Source organism: Mus pahari, chromosome 21 (genome assembly GCF_900095145.1).
Source record: "Mus pahari chromosome 21, PAHARI_EIJ_v1.1, whole genome shotgun sequence".
In the NCBI taxonomy this organism is placed as follows: domain Eukaryota; kingdom Metazoa; phylum Chordata; class Mammalia; order Rodentia; family Muridae; genus Mus; species Mus pahari.
In genome coordinates, this window is record NC_034610.1 from 29267768 (window position 1) to 29285637 (window position 17870).

The following is a 17870-nucleotide window of genomic DNA, read 5'->3' on the forward strand; positions in this document are numbered from 1 at the left end:
GGTAGCTGCTCACGGTGCCACGTGGAACTTCCGCACTTATCGCTTGCCTCTCTGAGGGAGGAACTAAGGGATGGGGTACGATTCATCAGTTGTGCAGTTCATACATCCCTCATATTTTTTTAAATTCAGCCATAGTCTGTGACTAATATATTCTCTGATGACTTAGTGAGAATATATCACAGGTGAAAAGGTCTCCCAAAGTGCCATCCCTAGGGCCAGAGAAATGGCTTGGCAAGTAAAGGCACTTGCTGCCAAGCCTGGCAACCTGAGTTCTGTCCTTGGGACACACATGGTAGAAGGAAGAGAAGTGACTTTTGCAAGCTGTCCTCTGACCTATACACATGCTTTGTAACTTAAGTGTTTACACACACACACACACACACACACACACACACACACACACACACACAGAGTAAGTGAATGTAAAAAAAGGCCAGTCCTACAGTCCTAGATAAATATTCAGCACTAAAACCACCTATTACTTCATTAGTTAGCACATTGAGACCTACAGGAATTCCTAGATTCATGCCTACATTGGGACATATGTGCACAGAGTTCAGAAAAGCAGAGCATCTTAGCTAGAGTATTACTGACGAGTTTAAATCTTAAGACAAGATAACCATGTGCAGAAGTTTTCTAAAAATATTACTTAAAATTATTTTATATTTAGGTGTGTGTGTGTGTGTGTGTGTGTGCATGCGCGTGCTCGCGCACACGCAAGGGCCAGCAGAAACCATAAAGAGAGTGAGATTTTTTGGCATTAGAGTTACAGGCAGTTATTAAACACTTGATGTGGGTGCTGGGAACTGAACTCAGGTCCCCTGAAAGAGTAGCAAGTGCTGTTATCCATCTTTCCAGCCCCACAAAAACTCTCTGTTATCTGTCTGTCTGTCTACATACAATTTGACACGTAGTAACTGGACCTGTTTATAGATTTCTGAGTGGCCTTCCAATTCACACATCCAGTGTGTAACCATGAGATCACGGTAACATGGTCGAGTCTTAAAACATTTATTTACATGCTTTCCAGGGCCCAGAAGCAATTGAACTAACTCAGTGTTGTGCGTGGTTAGTCGTGGAGCCAGGATCTACAAGATAGAGGCTGTACCACTTGTAACCTGCAGTTTCAGATTCAACTTGGTTTTGAGGCAGATAGGACTCGCTGGAATGAAAGAAGGAAGGCAACTTCAGGAGGAGGCTTCTAAAGGCAACAGAGTTTAAAAAGTGACTCATCTGAGTCAGTTTTATTCACTTTATTAGTCAGGGTTTTACTGCTGTGAACAGACACCATGACCAAGGCAAGTCTTATAAAAAACAACATTTAATTGGGGCTGGCTAACAGATTGAGAGGTTCAGTCCATTATCATTAAGGTGGGAGCATGGCAGCATCCAGGCAGGCATGGTGCTGGCACAGTCAGAGCTGAGAGTTCTACATCTTCATCCAAAGGCTGCTAGTGGAAAACTGACTTCCAGGCACCTAGGGTGAGAGTATTAAGCCCACACCCACAGTGACACACCTACTCCAACTAGGTCACACCTACTCCAACTAGGTCACACCTATTCCAACAAGGTCACACCTCCAAATGGTGCCACTCCCTGGTCCAAGAATATACAAACCATCACATTCACCAATGTAGCAAATACTCTTAACAGTGAAGGAACTTTCTCGTGGTCTTGATTCTATCATAAGTAAATTTCTCCCACCTTTCAAAACTCCCATTGGACAAATATATCCCAGAAAACCATATTCTTAGCACTACTGACAATGTTTTCTATTGGATAGTTTATCTTCTTTTAAATGTATGAAATATAAACTTATAAATTGTCTCTGATCTTTGTGTATACGTGTGTGGGAGAGCAAGAGCTACAACTGGAGAGAGAGGTCTGCACACATTTGTGCAGGTGCCTGTGCCTTTGCATGTGTATAAGAAGGCTACCAGAGGACATAGGTACACCCTCTAGCCCTTTCCACCTCCTTTCCTTGGGGTAGAGTCTACCATTGAACCTGGAGATAGGCTGGCAGCTACTGAACTCTGCCATCCTCCTGTCTCTCCGGGAGGAGTGACTGATCCGGCTGGAATCTGAATTCAGGTCTTTATGCACAGAGTCATCTCCCCAGTCCCAGCTTGCATCTTCATGTGTCCTATTAAACAAACAAACAAACAAACAAACAAAACCACAAACAACCCTAGTGCCTTACAACATTAAGAAAAAATGAGAAATCACATAGCTAACTCTTATCTTACAGCCCTAAACAAGGCACATGCTGATTTAAGACGACAAGTGATAAAGGAGCCACCGCAACCATCTGCAAAGCCTGGAAAGATCTTAGATACTAGTTTGAATGGGAAAAAGGCATAAAAATATTCTTGCAACAACTTGAGTTAAATGACCCATCCAATATGTTTTTAAAGTTACACTGCTTCCTTCAGGCACGGGGGTGTACACATGGACTCTCAGCCCTCAGGGTGCTGAGCCGGGAGGATTGAGTTTGAAGCCACTTGGGGCCACATCGTGAGCTTCGGGCAAGCCTAGACTACAGTGTGAAACTCAATTTCAAACCATACTAACAACCAATCAACCAGCTTGCTGACCTATTAGCCATTCCTCCTGCAACCCTAAATAAAACAAATAACCATATTAGGTTAGTATTTACCTCCTTATGCCGGACTGTATGTGTCTAACGGGATAAGTGTATTATGTTTTTTCCTTTTGATTGGTCATGAATTACCTGTTAGGGGTCATATAAGAGACTAAAAATAACCCACAGAAGTTATCACTGTTTTTAGTCATGTGAAATTTCATTTTGTTTATCCACAGATATGGCTCAAGTGTGTAAATAACAATTCTTGATACATATATTAATATTTCAAATACATACCCTAGAGACTTTCAGTGAAAGGATATGTGACATGAACATAAATAAATTCTGTGCCTGAAGATAGTTCACGCACACTGTAACAGTTTGTTATTTGGGCAAACTGAGAATGTGTTAGTATAAAGCCCCGTCCCTCATGTCAAAATGCCAGTTGGTTGCTGGCCTTTCCTTTGTGCACAAATTCCACAGTTGGCAGGTCTAGCTTCACAGTTCTGTGCTATGTTCTGTTTTTCTATAATATCCATGCATATTTTATATCATGCAATAAAATGCATTTGATGAACATAATTTTTAGATAATGTCTTAAAATATTTAATACTAGCTCTTCTAACAAATTCACCCAAGGAGAATTGCTACTGAGGTTATTGTTCTGGTCACTGAGACATCTAAATATTTTCTGAAAATATCTCATAGAAAACTGTAAGCTTTGATCCATCTAAATTTCCAGTCTATTCTTCTGGGCTTCTGCAGAGGAGTGGCCAGTGGTCTAGATAAGGTGGTGATGGGCTTAAGGGTTGTCGAGATCTGTCATACTGATGCTGTAATAATAACATGCAGAAAAGTATCTAAATTTTATTGTGTAACATTCTATGGTGACTAACCTTTAACCTGGAAGGCTTTTTCCAATTTGTATGGAAGTGTGTATATGGAATTACCTTATAATGGGGCAACAACACTTTCCCTACTATATACCAGAGACTAACAAAAACCCCAATGCCAGAAATGGGTTACCTCTTCTAAAGTTCTTGGTTAGTGAGGCCTGATAGCCCCCAAAATGTTGTAGTCTACCATCAAGGCTCTTGGTTACTCTCCAGAACTTGATGGTAAGATCCTATTATTGAAGACACCAAAGATGTGGGCGGGTCTCAAGGCCCACACCCACAGTTATACACCTACTGCAACAAGGCCACACCTCCAAATAGTGCCACTCCCTGGGCCAAGCATATTTAAACCATGACATTCATCATGCACAAAAAACCAGCACAAACCGAAGACAGACAAAACCCAGTATGAAAAGGGGTAGTGGAGGATGATGTCTTATCTCTCACTAAGGAGCTATTGACTATTGATAACTGCTGGAAGAAGGGGAGTCAGTTTTTTTTGAGTGTGGTCCCTGGTAGGTTGACCATATTCCAGTGGAAGGCGGGACATTCATATCCCGGCAGCCTACACTGATTGGAATATTAAAATCTGTACCACGTCTTCTTAATCCAGCACTTCACCTCAGACTCTCAAAAAACTGTTCTTCGTACCCGAGTTTCCCAGGCAACCCGTTTCCTCCTCCCCGCCAATCTTTTCTCCATCTGAAGACAGCCTAGACTTTATGGTTCATTTCTCTCGTTAATCTCTTCCTAAGACCCTTGACTTCTTTTATTGCTCTTCCTTCTTCAACTTTGAATTAGTACCCGTGTTTCTGCCGGTTTGTCTGCCGCACTGAACAAGGCTGGAGAAAAAACCACATAAAATCACCGTTAAGTGGCATCCCAAATCCACAGCCCACGCTCTCTGCAGAGCCCTCTGTGCCAACTGGTCACCCTACACTCTCTTCCCAGTTGGATCTCACTGCCATTTTCTGAAACAGCTATTGAAAAATGTTCATTTCTTCACTGCCTTTCTCCCATCTCTTCCTTCTTCCTTCTCAGTGGATAATACCCTCTGATTTCACTCAGAAAATAAGAGCCATTACAGGAGACATCATGGCTACCACATCCTGATAATACTTTTTGTGGTGTGCACACACACACATCTTCTTTCTTCTTCCTTCTTCCTAGTTTAGCTTAATGCCGTGGCCAGCCTGGAGACTCACATCCTCAGCAACCCATTCCCACCAGTTGGTATTTCTAATGTTGGTATTCCCCAACTCCATTCATAGCTCATTTCCATCATATTTAGACTTTCTCAGCCTCTCCCCTCTTAAAACACCATTGCCCCTTTCCCTCAGAGCCCTCCTTCCCCTTTTTATTCCTGTACATTTGAGCCCCTTGAGGATGTCATTTATACTTTGTCTTTCTGGCCCCAACTCACCCGGCTCTGGCAGCATCCACATCTGGCTGGGCAAATCTTCGTTCTTTTTAAAATGCTTTTCTCACTTGAACTTTCGGAAGAACCAGCCACTCCCTGCCTTTTCCTCTTTCTCAGGCTTCCATGCTGTGATAGTCAACTCAGTCTTCTACTTACCTCTGTTCACCTGAGCTAGGTCACTTGAAGGTTATAAGAAACAAAAGGAAGACGAGAGATTCATGGAAGGTGAAGTGGGAGATATGAGCATGGGTGGTATGTTTAACCTCATAGTCAGAGCTTTGTGGAAAACACCCAGATGCTATGGAAACCAGATGGCAGTAGACTGCCTTAGGATTAGAGGGCCTGGCAGCTCTTTGTTTCAAATCTGTCCTTTGGTCCTGTCATGATGGTTCAACTTTCAGTTCTGGTCCTGCCATTTCACCCAATACCCATCACCATCTCCCTGTTTCTCCTGTTCCCTCAGGTTTCTGCTTCTGCCTGTCCCCTTGTTCATGTTTTCTAGTACATTCTGGGTATTCTGTGTCTTGCTGTTTTTGTTTCCACTTTTGATGGGTCTTAGCTTTCCTTCTCTTTGTCTCTTCTGGAGAGCATGGCTGGGTGTTCAGTCACTCTTGAACATAAGGTGCCCTTGATGAACAGACATACCAGTGACAAACCTGTAGATAGACTGTCTTCAGAAAAGGTCCCTATCTCTGGTCCAGCCCACAACGGTGGAGTCTTGTGCGTGGCTCCTGAATGGGAATGTTCCACAGGAATCTGTCCTCTGCCCATCTTTTAAAAACATGATGTCAGGGAAACATTCTCTTTGTACCTTGTCTCCATCTGTAAAATGGATGGGTTACTTCTGGGTTTGAAAGGTTTCTTGCCAAAAGATGCTAAAGTTGTAAACTCAAGTGTAATGTAAATGGGACCCTACTTTAAAATAAAGTATTTATAGATGATTACATGAAGATGTTATTAGTGTGAGCCCTGATTAAAAATAAAGACAGTTACTAGGGGAGCTTATGTATGGCACCTTGCCACTTGGCTCCACCTGGGGGTCACTTCTTGATGAACTAATAGTGACTCACAGAGAGATCTAGGAATGTGTACAAGCAGCATTCTGCCTATGGTCCTTGGCCTTTCTCTTAGGTAGAAGGGTAAAGAAGGTGCTCCATTTGTAGTTTAGGAAACAGGCCTTCAGAGCAGTGAATCTGGGGAAGAAAGGGTTAGGGGTGGTACTGGGAAGAGTGGAGAGAGGGGAGGCTGTGTTTAGAGTGTATGAGAGAAGAATAAATAAAATAAATAAAAAAATAAGAAGATGGCTTTCTAAATGGGAAATAATGGGCACATGCACAGATTCAGATACAGGTAGAATGTCATACAAAGATGAAATTAGACATTAAAATGATGGTTCCTCAGGTAAGAAGCCACATTGTCAGGGAGCTAGGCAAGTATTTCTATCTCTGAGTTACATCCCTGGCCCTGAACTGCTAATTTTAGATCTGCCCAGAGCTGCTAGCTTCTGGCAACTCACATCTAAATGCCTCCTAAGGACTTAAGTCAACTTAAGTGTCAACTTGACCCACCCTAGAAGTACTTTGGACGACAGTCACAATTTGGGAATTATCTAGATCAGATTATCAGGTGAAGGACTGTTTGGATTGTTAACTGATGAGGGAAGAGTCAGCACACCGTGGGTGGCGCCATTCCCTAGGAAGGGTGTCCTGAACCGTATGAGAGGAGCAAGCAAACAAGCAAGCAAGCAGGCCTACATGCATCATGCTCTCAACTGTGGCTTCAATGGGAACTGCTTTAAACTCCATCCACTCTACCTTCTCTACAGCAATGGGCTTAACCAGAATTGTAAGCTAAATAAGTCCATCCTTCCCCAAGTTCCTTGTTATCAGCACATTTTATCCTAGCCACAGAAGCAGTACTAAATGGTCATGCTTCTGCTGTAATCACAGCACAGTCCCAACACACCCTAGCAAGCCTGGCCTCCCCACTTTTTCACAAGTTCGGTTTCTCCATCTGCAGCTGACCAGCCCTCTACCTAAGAGTCATTTCAGGAAACCTGAAGGATCAAGATAGATTCATCCTCTATAAATGTAGGTCTGAAGACAGTAAACCATCTTGGTATCTTCTGTCAATTAGCTTTATCAATCTTCCAACTGTCCCTCCATCACTCAGGACTACAGTGCCTAAACAGTGCCCTAAACAGTGAAACACAAATATTGGTAACAAATTATACTTGCTTTTTTCACAAGTCTCCATGGCGACTCTTAACTAAGTTCTAGTATAACATTAAGAGCTAGAAAATAGCCATTTATTTTGTTAGTATGTGTGTGTGTGTGTGTGTGTGTGTGTGTGTGTTTTACACATTTTATTAGGTCTGGTAAAGGGAGGACAAGCAGCCCTTGTCTCTTCCATCCACTTTCTGTTTGCCGTTGCCATTGATGGGATGGTTCACATGGTTGGGGGAGGACAGAAAGACCCTGTTCTTGGGCCGGGCACTGAGATGTGCCACATAGGCAGACATCAAGGCTGCCAAGGGCCAGAACTCAGTGAACCAGCAGCAGGTCCAGCAAGTTGTAATCGACAAAAGAGATCTGTTCACTCACATCGAAGGCTTTGCCTCCCTGTTTCTGGGACAGTGGGGTCTCAAAAGGCTTCAGGTGCTCAGGCAGGGCCTAGCATAGTTCTCCTTACTGTTCTTATAGTTGGTGTAGGTGAGGGTGATGTATATGCAGTGGAGGTCCTCCACCCCATCATTCACCATATCCACCAGGGTGGCCCCACTCTGGTCTTTTTTCCCCATAAAGCCCAAAGGAGTGGTCCAGGTGTCTCAAGATGGCATTAGATTAGTAAAGGGTGAGGTTTCTGTCCTCAAACTTGGAGAGTGGTCCATAATAGACATGTGGGCTTGAGGAAGCTTTCCATCCAGGTATCTTTGGTAACCACTTCCTCCTTCCAGCTCTGGCTCTGGACAGCCAGCAGCATGTGTATAGTCAGTCTCACAGCGCCCTCTAACTGGGAAGCAACAATGGCTGTTGTGTAGATGATGGTGTAGACTCAGTGTTGCATATATGGTGAGCCTTGTTTTTGTTTGTTTGTTTGTCTGTTTTTTTTTGTGTGTTTTTTGTTTTTTTGAGACAGGGTTTCTCTGTGTAGTCCTGGCTGTCTTGGAACTCACTATGTAGATCAGACTGCTCTCGAACTCACAGAGATCCTCCTGCCTCTGCCTTCTGGGTGCTGGGATTAAAGGCATTGCACCACCGCTGCCCAGAAACTTCATCTTGAATGTTCTGTTGTTTAACAGTTCACAGTACAGAACAGGTGGTACTTAACATTAGGACAATCAAGAAGAGGTCTGTCATAGGGTGTAGTCACAGAATCCTCTGAGGACTGAAGGCACGGGAGTGTGGTTGAGCTTTCACGGATATTCCCAAGTGCACAGAGGAGGATGGGAATAGAATATGCAGAAAGCCAGTACACAGAATCACATGCTACATGATCTGGAGCGATCTTTTCCAGAGTCTTCCTTCTTGTCACTGATCCTAGATACCATCCACTGCACCTGCAGGTTTTTGAACCAGGACATACATGCTGAATCCCTTCCCTCCCAGGGACCACAAATTTATTGAGCACACCTTGTATTCTCTGCTATTGATGCCACAGAAACCAAATGTGCCTACCATATGGCCCAACAGCAGGAGCTGTGGTAGAGACCACTGCCAACATCCAGATCTCACACTTAGGCATCTGACTGGCTAAACTCAAGTGGCATCTGGAATCTTCTCCTAGAGCATCCAAGAAATACAGAACTCTCCTTGTCAATGCCAGAGGTACTGAAAGGCACACTAGAAGATTATACCTTCAACTTTTAAACATATTCTTTGATCAAATTCATTTTATTCACACGGCCATACACTCACATCCATGAAATAAAGGATTCACAGGAAACTGTGACATATCCTGCTATGCCATCCTGTGTTACCCCGTGTGATGCTGTTCCATCAAGAAATAGTGGTTTGGACCCATTATTTCATGACCTTCTAGCGGATGGCAACTGACAGTTTGGAAAAACACTTTATGGTAAGAGGAGAGAAATGGATGTTGATTGCCAACCACAACATCCCCAATTCTGTGCTTCTCCTTGCTCGGTTCATGAAATTAACAAAGGGAATGCAGGGTCATTTGCAGAGGGATTTAGCATCAAAAGATAGCTTACAGTGGATGGAGGAGCAGGAAGGTGGCTCATTGTCAGAGCAGAATGTTTTCATTTGTAAACAAGAGCTCCATGATAGCTTTGTGCTGCCAGAACCCTACTCCCACTGCCTGGTATGCGAATAGAGGGAAAAACCATCTGTAACTTGAAGCTTTTAGTAGTAGAGGGTGGATCAAGCCCACACAGTGGTCTTGATGCCAAGCGCATGGTGGGTTACCTGCTGGATACCTAAGGGGGGGAAGGCTTGGCTTTCATCCAGTTTCTGATTTTAATGTAGATATAAAGCCCAATAATTAATCCTTAGAGTGCAGTGGTGTATATTGAATGGGAAATGTCTGACTGGCCTCCTGTCCCATGTTTTGAAGTAATTGTTAATTTGACTGTAAAGATTTGCAAAAAATTTAATCCTTTAATGTATAGCTTTTAGATTAAAAACCTCATATTTGTTAATGATCAAGGCTTTCAATAAGAATGATTTCCTTACATGCTAGTGCTTTGAATGTAGTTTGTTTTTTAAAAAAAGAAAAGCCAATCAAAGAGACAGGGCAAATAGTCAACACATGGCCATGCTATGCCAAATGGCATTTCTACGTACACTAACTCATATAATGCTCGCCAGGAGTTTTAGAGGTAGGGTTATGAGTCTCATATTTACAAATGAGGCAAAAAGGGATAAAGTGGTTAAGAAGCTCACCCAAGGTCATTAAAGTACAAAGTGGTAGAATGTGAAGTTATACCAGTTCTAGCTGGCTCACAGCTCACGCTTTGTGAATATAAGTGGGAAAAAAAAAATCTCAAAACAGACTTGATTGGGAAGACTATAATTTTTTATGTTCTGGGGGAAAATACATCCTAATGGATACTCAAGCTACTCGTTTTGATCTGCTTCCCAAGCCTTATTTTGTTCTTTCGAGGACCTTGTCATCTTAAGTGCACCGGAGAACTGAAAAGATAATTTGCAGGCATTATTCTAGCCTCACATTTTTCAGGGTTCTCTTCTGCTTGCGACAGTGTTTAATGCGTCTAGAGGAATTTGCATGTGTTACGAACTGAATGTCAGTACCTCCTGAAAATTCGTACGTTGAAGTCCTAATCTCTACTGTGATGGTATTTGCCGGTGGAGGCTTTGGGTAGTCATTATCTCTGGTTGAGGGCATGAGGGTGGAGTTCCCTATGATGGGATTAGAGTCCTGGGAAGAAGAAGGAGAATCCTCCTCCTCCTCCTCCTCCTCCTCATCATCATCATTACCACCACCACTATCACAAGCAGCAACAGCAGCCCCCCCCCACTACTACCACCACTACCATCACAAGCAACAGCAGCAGCGGCAGCAGCAGCAGTACCACCACCACCACCACACGACCATTCTGCCTCCTGAGTGCTGGGATTAAAGGTATGCACCACCACGCCTGGCTCCCATCATCATCATCATCATCATCATCATCAGCAGCAGCAGCAGCAGCAGCAGCGGTGGCAGCAGGTGGGGCTTGCTCTCTGCCTACCATGTGAAGGCATAGTAAGATGGTATAGGATGAAAGACAGGAGAGAGCCCTTGCTGGAACCAGTCCAGACTGGCATCCTACCAGTATAGGCTTGCAGTCTCCACAGTGGTGGGAAATAAACTGGTGTTGGTTAAGCCATCCACTCTATCCTACTTCCGTCCATCATGGCTGTCTGAGCTGACTGAGGTAGCAATGAGTCCCTCAAACACTTTCACTCTGCAATGGAGTGCAGTGGCCAGGCACATACATGGCATTGTAGCAATGGGAAGAATGTACAATATGTGAATAATGCCCACGTATTTATGCTTCTCTTAACTCAGGATTTATTCTTACATTTTTTTCCCCCTTGGTAAAAATACATAACACAATTAAAATACAAGAGCTTAAGTCAGTGGAGTTCCTCACCCATGTAATTTGTTCCTGTAACCCTCAGCACAGGGGCTGAGCTCAGATCAACATCAACACGACCTATAATTTATGACTTTGGAGGACATTGCTACATACTTGAGAATGAAGCTTTTGTTTTTGCCTAGGTCGAGAAATTTATTTAGAAATAATTCTTGGATTCTTTCTTATATATAAGTTAATGTGCACTCCCCATAGGCCTGTTGAGAGTCCTCAGAAGGTGGCAATGACGACCTTTAGGGTTGACAAAATCATGTATGTGCCTCTCTCAGAGGATGGGATAATTAGCAAGGAAAAGGCAGAGATTCCAGATAAATTCTGAAAAACCACTAGATTGTAATCTTAAGACTGAGAGTTACTGTTCATTTATGAGACGGAGTCTACAGTGAGCATTTTGTAAGCTTTGTCAAAATTAATCTTCTCCTGAGCCATTGGACAGTTGGCAGACATTCTGATCAGCCTTGCTTTAACATCAAAGGAAAGAATCTATGATGTGAAAAGCGCCTGGTGCTAGTTCCCACACTGGACGACCTCACCCTGGGGTCATTCACTTTGTGTATTGCATCTTGTTTTCAAAGATCCTCATTTCTCAGTATGTGTGCAATAGCACTCTATGAGAGTGGCTATTGAATCTACACATAGGTCTCAGTGACTCAAAAGAGAAGACAATTAGGAGCTCTTTCTGAATCCCTGCGCTGGGTAGCAGGCCAGTTCTGGCTTCAGCCGATGTTAAAAACTAGTTCTGAAAGCCACACCTCACCACTGCAGTGTGATGCTAGATTTGGCATCATTGTGACAAAATCTTGGAGAAAATCAGCTTTGAGGAGGAAACATTCATGTGGCTCACGGCTTCAGAGGCTTTGGTCATTTGTCAACTGGATCCATTGTTTCTGGGACACAGAAAGGCAGAAAACCATAGCAGAAGGTCTTAGATAAAATTGTTCATCTCACTGTGGACAGGAGGCAGAGGGTAATGGACCAGAAATGGTCAGGACAAGAAACTCTTCAAATGCATGCCCGGGGATACATTTCCTTTAACCAGGCCTCACCCTTCGACAGCTTCACAACCTCCTAATAGTTTCGTCCAATTTTGGCTCCATTCAGTGAGTTAACCCAATGGTGAAAGCAGAGGCCATGTGATCCAACCACTAGCTCCAGCTTCCTATGCAAATTGTTCTTTACTGGCCACCATATCTTAGTACTCAAGACTTTGGGGAAGACAATTTATATCCAAGCCATACATACCAAGTGGGGACATTTCGTTTGGGAGTCTGAGGACATAGACATTTACAGGTCAGGTTCTGCAATCATAGCTACAAGACTTAAATCAACACTAACTTTTTGCAACTTGCTAGTCCCTTTGTGTATATATATATATATATATATATATATATATATATATATATATATATATTCATCACTGTGATAAAAAGCAATTTAAGGTGGAAAGGGTTTATTTGGGTTCACAGTGTGAGAATACAGGTTGTCTCTGAAGGGAAGGTGTGGAGACAGGATCCTGAAACAGCAGTCATATCCCATCCACAGTCGGGAAGGAGACAATCCTGGTATGGGACCCATTTTCTTCTCTTACTCATTATGGGAAGACAGCCCGTGAATGCTGTTACCCACATTCAGGGTAAGTTTTTCCCCTTCTGTTAAGCCTTGCTGGAAACAGCCTTCTAGACAACCTTACAGGTAAAGTCCAGTCTAGTTGACAGGTGAGATGATGATCACAGCTGGTGTGGGGGGGTGTTCAGTCCTTCCAGGCTTCAAGAGATTGATTCCTGACCATCTTGCTATGAACAGCACAGCTCATGTAGTAATGCAGCTTGCTGTAGTGTTTGGTCAGAGACACTTGCTAGGGGGATGTCCCTGACAGCAGCGGCTTCTATCATGTTCAGAATGACAAACTTCTCAATGACCTTGTACTTGGGCACACAGTGGGGCACAGTTCATGCAGCAAATTGGCTGCACAGGACCACAGCCCCTTTTAGGCACAACCATTGTTTCTTCTTTTTGTTGATTTCCTTGGAGCCAAGACCCAAAGGACCTATTGGCAAATATTAATTAGGTATTATTTTTAGGAGGCCCAGACATACAATCATCATGGTTCGTATTTAATGGCCTCACTCGTAGACTCAATCCAGCCCACACTTATTTTTGTCACTCGACCTGCTTTGGGCCATGGGACACTGGCAAGTATCCTGCAAAGACCTGGTTAACAACAATTGTGTCCTGTATCTCACCCTCTTTGAACCTAGATATCTTACAAGAAAAGCAAAAAAAAAAAAAAAAAAAAAAAGCTGGCCTTTTCTTTTTGAAAAGTACCCTAAGATCATCTGCACAGTGAGGACCAGCCCAGCCAATATTACAGTTGAATTCAATCATTCGTACATTTTCCAGCTAAATTTAACCACAAGGTCATTCTGGTTATGATCAGAGCTACCAAATCAACCCACAGACCTATGGGAAATAGTAGGTGATGCAGCTTTAAGCCCTTCATTTGGGGGGTTTGCTGTGTAGCAATTAATGACTGAAACATCCTGGGACCTCACCTTGCAGCAGAACTGTGCTAATTGGACTGAGCATGCTCTGTCCCTTGTGCAAATGGGGAGATGGAGGGTGGGGACTAGGGAAAGAGACTTCAAGGAGCCGAAAGCCAATAGGAAGGTCGGCCATTGCCACTGTGTGATGCATATTTTATCACATATAGACAAGGACTATCATGTGTGTTCTTCTCTCTAGGCCCCCTTTCTTCCTCTATTCACCCATCCTCCCATCCATGTATCTGTCAGTCTGCCTTACTCACCTTCCTATCTATTTAGAATAAAATCTCTCTTACCTGTTGTTTCTCGGAACTAGCTGTTCTGTGGAGTCTTAAGATAGCCAGTTTTCTTGTGGTTGATTTGTTGTTTGTTTGTTTGTTTGTTTGTTTGTATAACCAGAGTCCCCAAATGTAACCTTGATCTTTCAAGGTGTTTTTAGATGTTGCCTAGATAATGCATTCCTAGTGTTCATAAAACCCAAATATGGCCCAATAGCTCATGAAGAAAAAGAAAAATGGCTACACCTTGAATTGAAACATATAGATTTAATAAACAGTATATGAACAAGATTCTCCCTGAGAATATTTGAGAGATAGAGAGAGAGATCTTTAGTGGGGGATTATTGTGGGATTGTTTTCTTTCCCTTCTTCCCTTTCTCCTTTCCTTATTTTTCTCCCCTCCCCCTCCCCCTCCCCTTCTCTCCCCTCCCCTCCCCTCCCCTCCCTCTCCCTCTCCCTCTCCCTCTCCCTCTCCTTTTTTTTTTTCCCTTTCTGTCTCATTCAACAGCCCAAGCTGGCCTTACCACTTGCCAATTCTCCGGCTCCAGCCTTTTCTGTGCTTAGCTTTCATTAATTGCTTTTTAAAATAAAATTTTGTTTCTGAGGTAGCATCTTGCTTGGTAGCTTAGCTTGGTCTTGAACCCTTCTTTCGAAGATTTATTTTTATTTTTACATTGTTCGTATGTCTGTGTGGATATGCACACACGGCTTCAGGTGGTTCAGAGTCCAGAAGTCCAGCACCAAATACCTTAGAGCTGGAGTTTCAGGAGTTGTGTGCGGCAAACCACATTTGGGTCCTCTGCAAGAGCAGCCAATACTCAATGGCTAGCGTCCTGATCTTGGATTCTTCATCTTCCTCAGCCTCTTTATAACATCGGGACATTAGCCTGTTACATATGAGCTTAGCCAGCCTTTCTGTGTGGGGAAAGAGAGTTAAAAATCAGATTAGCATCCTTCCCTCACTCCATCTTTATCTCTGTCCTTCCCTCCCTCTCTCTCCCTCCCACTTTCCCTTCCTCCCTTCTCCTCTCTCCCTCCCTTCTCCTCCCTCCCTCCCTCTCCCTCCTTCCCTTACTTCCATTTATATAGAAATTAAGCATTTTGAGAGCCCATGAAAGGACTCATGCACAAACTGAAGTCTTACATATAAGAGATGCTGCGGCAGCTGCTAGATGCCAACATTTTCCTATGTAGATTCTACTTGGAAAAATTATTTCCTGCTTAGTGTTATGTTTAATTTTCTCCTACTACTTTATCTTTTCATTAAAATGACTTAAGTTTGTATTAAGTGCAGATTCGACTTTATTGTTTCAACAAAGTTCCTTTTTTTAAAATATATTTCTTGAAAGGGATGTTTGAATTGTTTTTCCCCACTGAATTCAAACGCAATCCTTATCATATGCCAGGCTCTTTAATGTTTGGGGTCCTGTAAAGCTTGCACATTGCACTGATGGACCATTACTAATATAACTTCCAGTGGGCTCTCTCCTCCCTACTTCTCTTCAGATAGAGACAGGCTATTTTCTGTGATTGCTCTTTTAAAATATCTCAAATTAGAGATCTTTTTATGCTTGCAATTACAATTGCATTTGCCCTGTTAAGTTTCTGAATCTCTAACATTCTATATTCTCATGGATCTATATGGTGTGGTATCTATTCTTGCTATGTAGACATCTGGATTATTCATATTCTTTAGTTTTCATGAGTGGGCTAGGCTTCGATTATGTTATTCTCTTAAAATTATAATTTATTCATTTTTTTGTTTGTAAACACTTCGTCTGCATGCATGCATGTGCACCTTATGCGTGCCTAGTCGTCTGTATGCATGCATGTGCACCTTATGCGTGCCTAGTCGTCTGCACGCATGCATGTGCACCTTATGCATGCCTGGTTTCTGCAGAGGTCAGAAGAGGTAACTGGATTCCCTCACTGGTGTTCAGGAAAACTGTGAACCACCTTGTGAGTGCTGGGACCAAATTCAGGGCCTCTGGAAGTGCAACCATTGCTCTTAATGCTGAGTTACCTGTTCAGCTCCTTACAAAAGATTGCTTGGCTGTTTTACAATTTAAGATGCAGTCAACTTTGTTATTGGGAAGCTTATAAGAACTTCCATGTCTCAAAACAAAAACAAAAACAAAAACAAAACCAGAACCAGAACCAGAACCCAAACCCAAACTAACCAAACCAAAAAACCAAAAGCTGGGTGGTGATGGCTCATGCCTTTAATCCCTGCAATGTCAGCCAGAAAACAGAATTCAATAGTCTTGCCAGACTAGATCTTATACACAGGGAACGTATTTTTGTTTATTTATCCTAATTTCCTTGTATCTTCAGGTAATATTATCGCACATCTTTCTCTCGTAAAACTTAGATTTATATTCTCTAACTGTAAGTAAATTTAATGTGTGGGACCTTGAAATAGCTTTGAGTCTATATGCCCAATTCTAGGCAAATTTCAAGAGTTAAGCTCCACAGCACCCCTGTAAAAAGGGAAATTGATTAAACTGGGCAACTTTGAAAAGGATTAACTTTTAAAAATAAGGGTCTGACCATTAAAAATTATAGTATATCAAGCTTCAATCTGCATAGGTGAAGGTAAATATTTAGGGTGAAAATTATGTCGCATAATCTTGTAAGCAAATATGGTCTTGGGGGTGAGAGTCTCCTTAAATGCTATTGTTGGATGACACCACTGCTCTAGCTAGTGTCTGCACACAGATGGGAAGGCATCGGAGCGAGCTTATGGTAGCAGGTGGGAGCTTTTCACATCTTGCTGGGTCAAGCAGGCATAAATAACCCTGCACTAACACGGCTTGAACTTGTCTAACATGTACATTGACATTTTGCTTTTTTTTTTATTAAATATTTTGTGTAATCTTCTGAGTCACTGACCAGCTTTAAAGAATATTTATTTGTGGCTATGTGTATGAGCATGTATGTATGGTTCATGTATGTATGGTTCATGTGTATGAGCATGTATGTATGGTTCATGTGTATGAGCATGTATGTATGGTTCATGTGTAGGACAAAGGAACTCTCAGAGGTCTTTCCTTGGCCATGTGGGTCTCTAGGAGAGAACTGAGGGCCTCAAGCTTGGTGGCAAGAGCTTTCACCTGACGAGTCATTCTGTTGGTCCCCACCGACCAACTTCTTGTGGGAAGCCTTAGTTTAAGGGTTATATAATTTCTACTTCCAGATCTGCCATAAAAGTGAAGGAGCTGGCATGAATTCACCTAAGTGGACTCTAAGTGTTATAGACATATTAATATATGCCTGGCTTTAAAAAATTGTTCACTCAGTTTAAAGAAGAATCAGATGCAATTTCTCTTCTTTTTTTGTATGTAAAAATGGTTAAATATATAGGTTTTTTTTTTTTCATATTAACTACTGTTGGGGCTGGAGAGATGGCTCAGAGGTTGAGAGCACTGACTGCTCATCCAGAGGTTCTGAGTTCAATTCTCAGCAACCACATGGTGGCTCACAACCATCTATAATGAGATCTGGNACCCTCTTATGGTGCGCAGGCATATATACAGGCAGAACACTATATAATAAATAAATCTTAAAAAAAAAAAACCTGCTGTCTTTCATTTGGGAGACTGTTGCTTATGAGTTTGTAATGATTAAAGAATTATTCACTCTTTTATCTTATGCTTTTGGTTTGCAAAGATTTTTCCATTTTAGAGAAATCCAAACATGTAACAAAGAACATCGGAATTTTTTTTTTATGATTCCCCTCATATTTATTTTATGCTATATCTTCCTCAATTAGTTTTTTGTACAATTAAAAAGTAATTAATTAGCTGGGCGGTGGTGGCGCACGCCTTTAATCCCAGCACTTGGGAGGCAGAGGCAGGAGGATTTCTGAGTTCAAGGCCAGCCTGGTCTACAAAGTGAGGACGTTGTACATCGTGGTGCGGAGCCTAGTGCGCACCACGATGTACAACGTCCACAAGCATATGTATGGTTCATGTGTATGAGCATGTATGTATGGTTCATGTGTATGAGCATGTATGTATGGTTCATGT

The 17870-nt window shown here is 42.4% G+C and overlaps 1 pseudogene; it reads right to left on the reverse strand.

Moving 5' to 3' along the window:
* Window positions 1-7268: 7268 nt before the first annotated feature.
* LOC110337960 overlaps window positions 7269-17870 on the reverse strand; it is a 22587-nt pseudogene continuing 11985 nt past the window's right edge.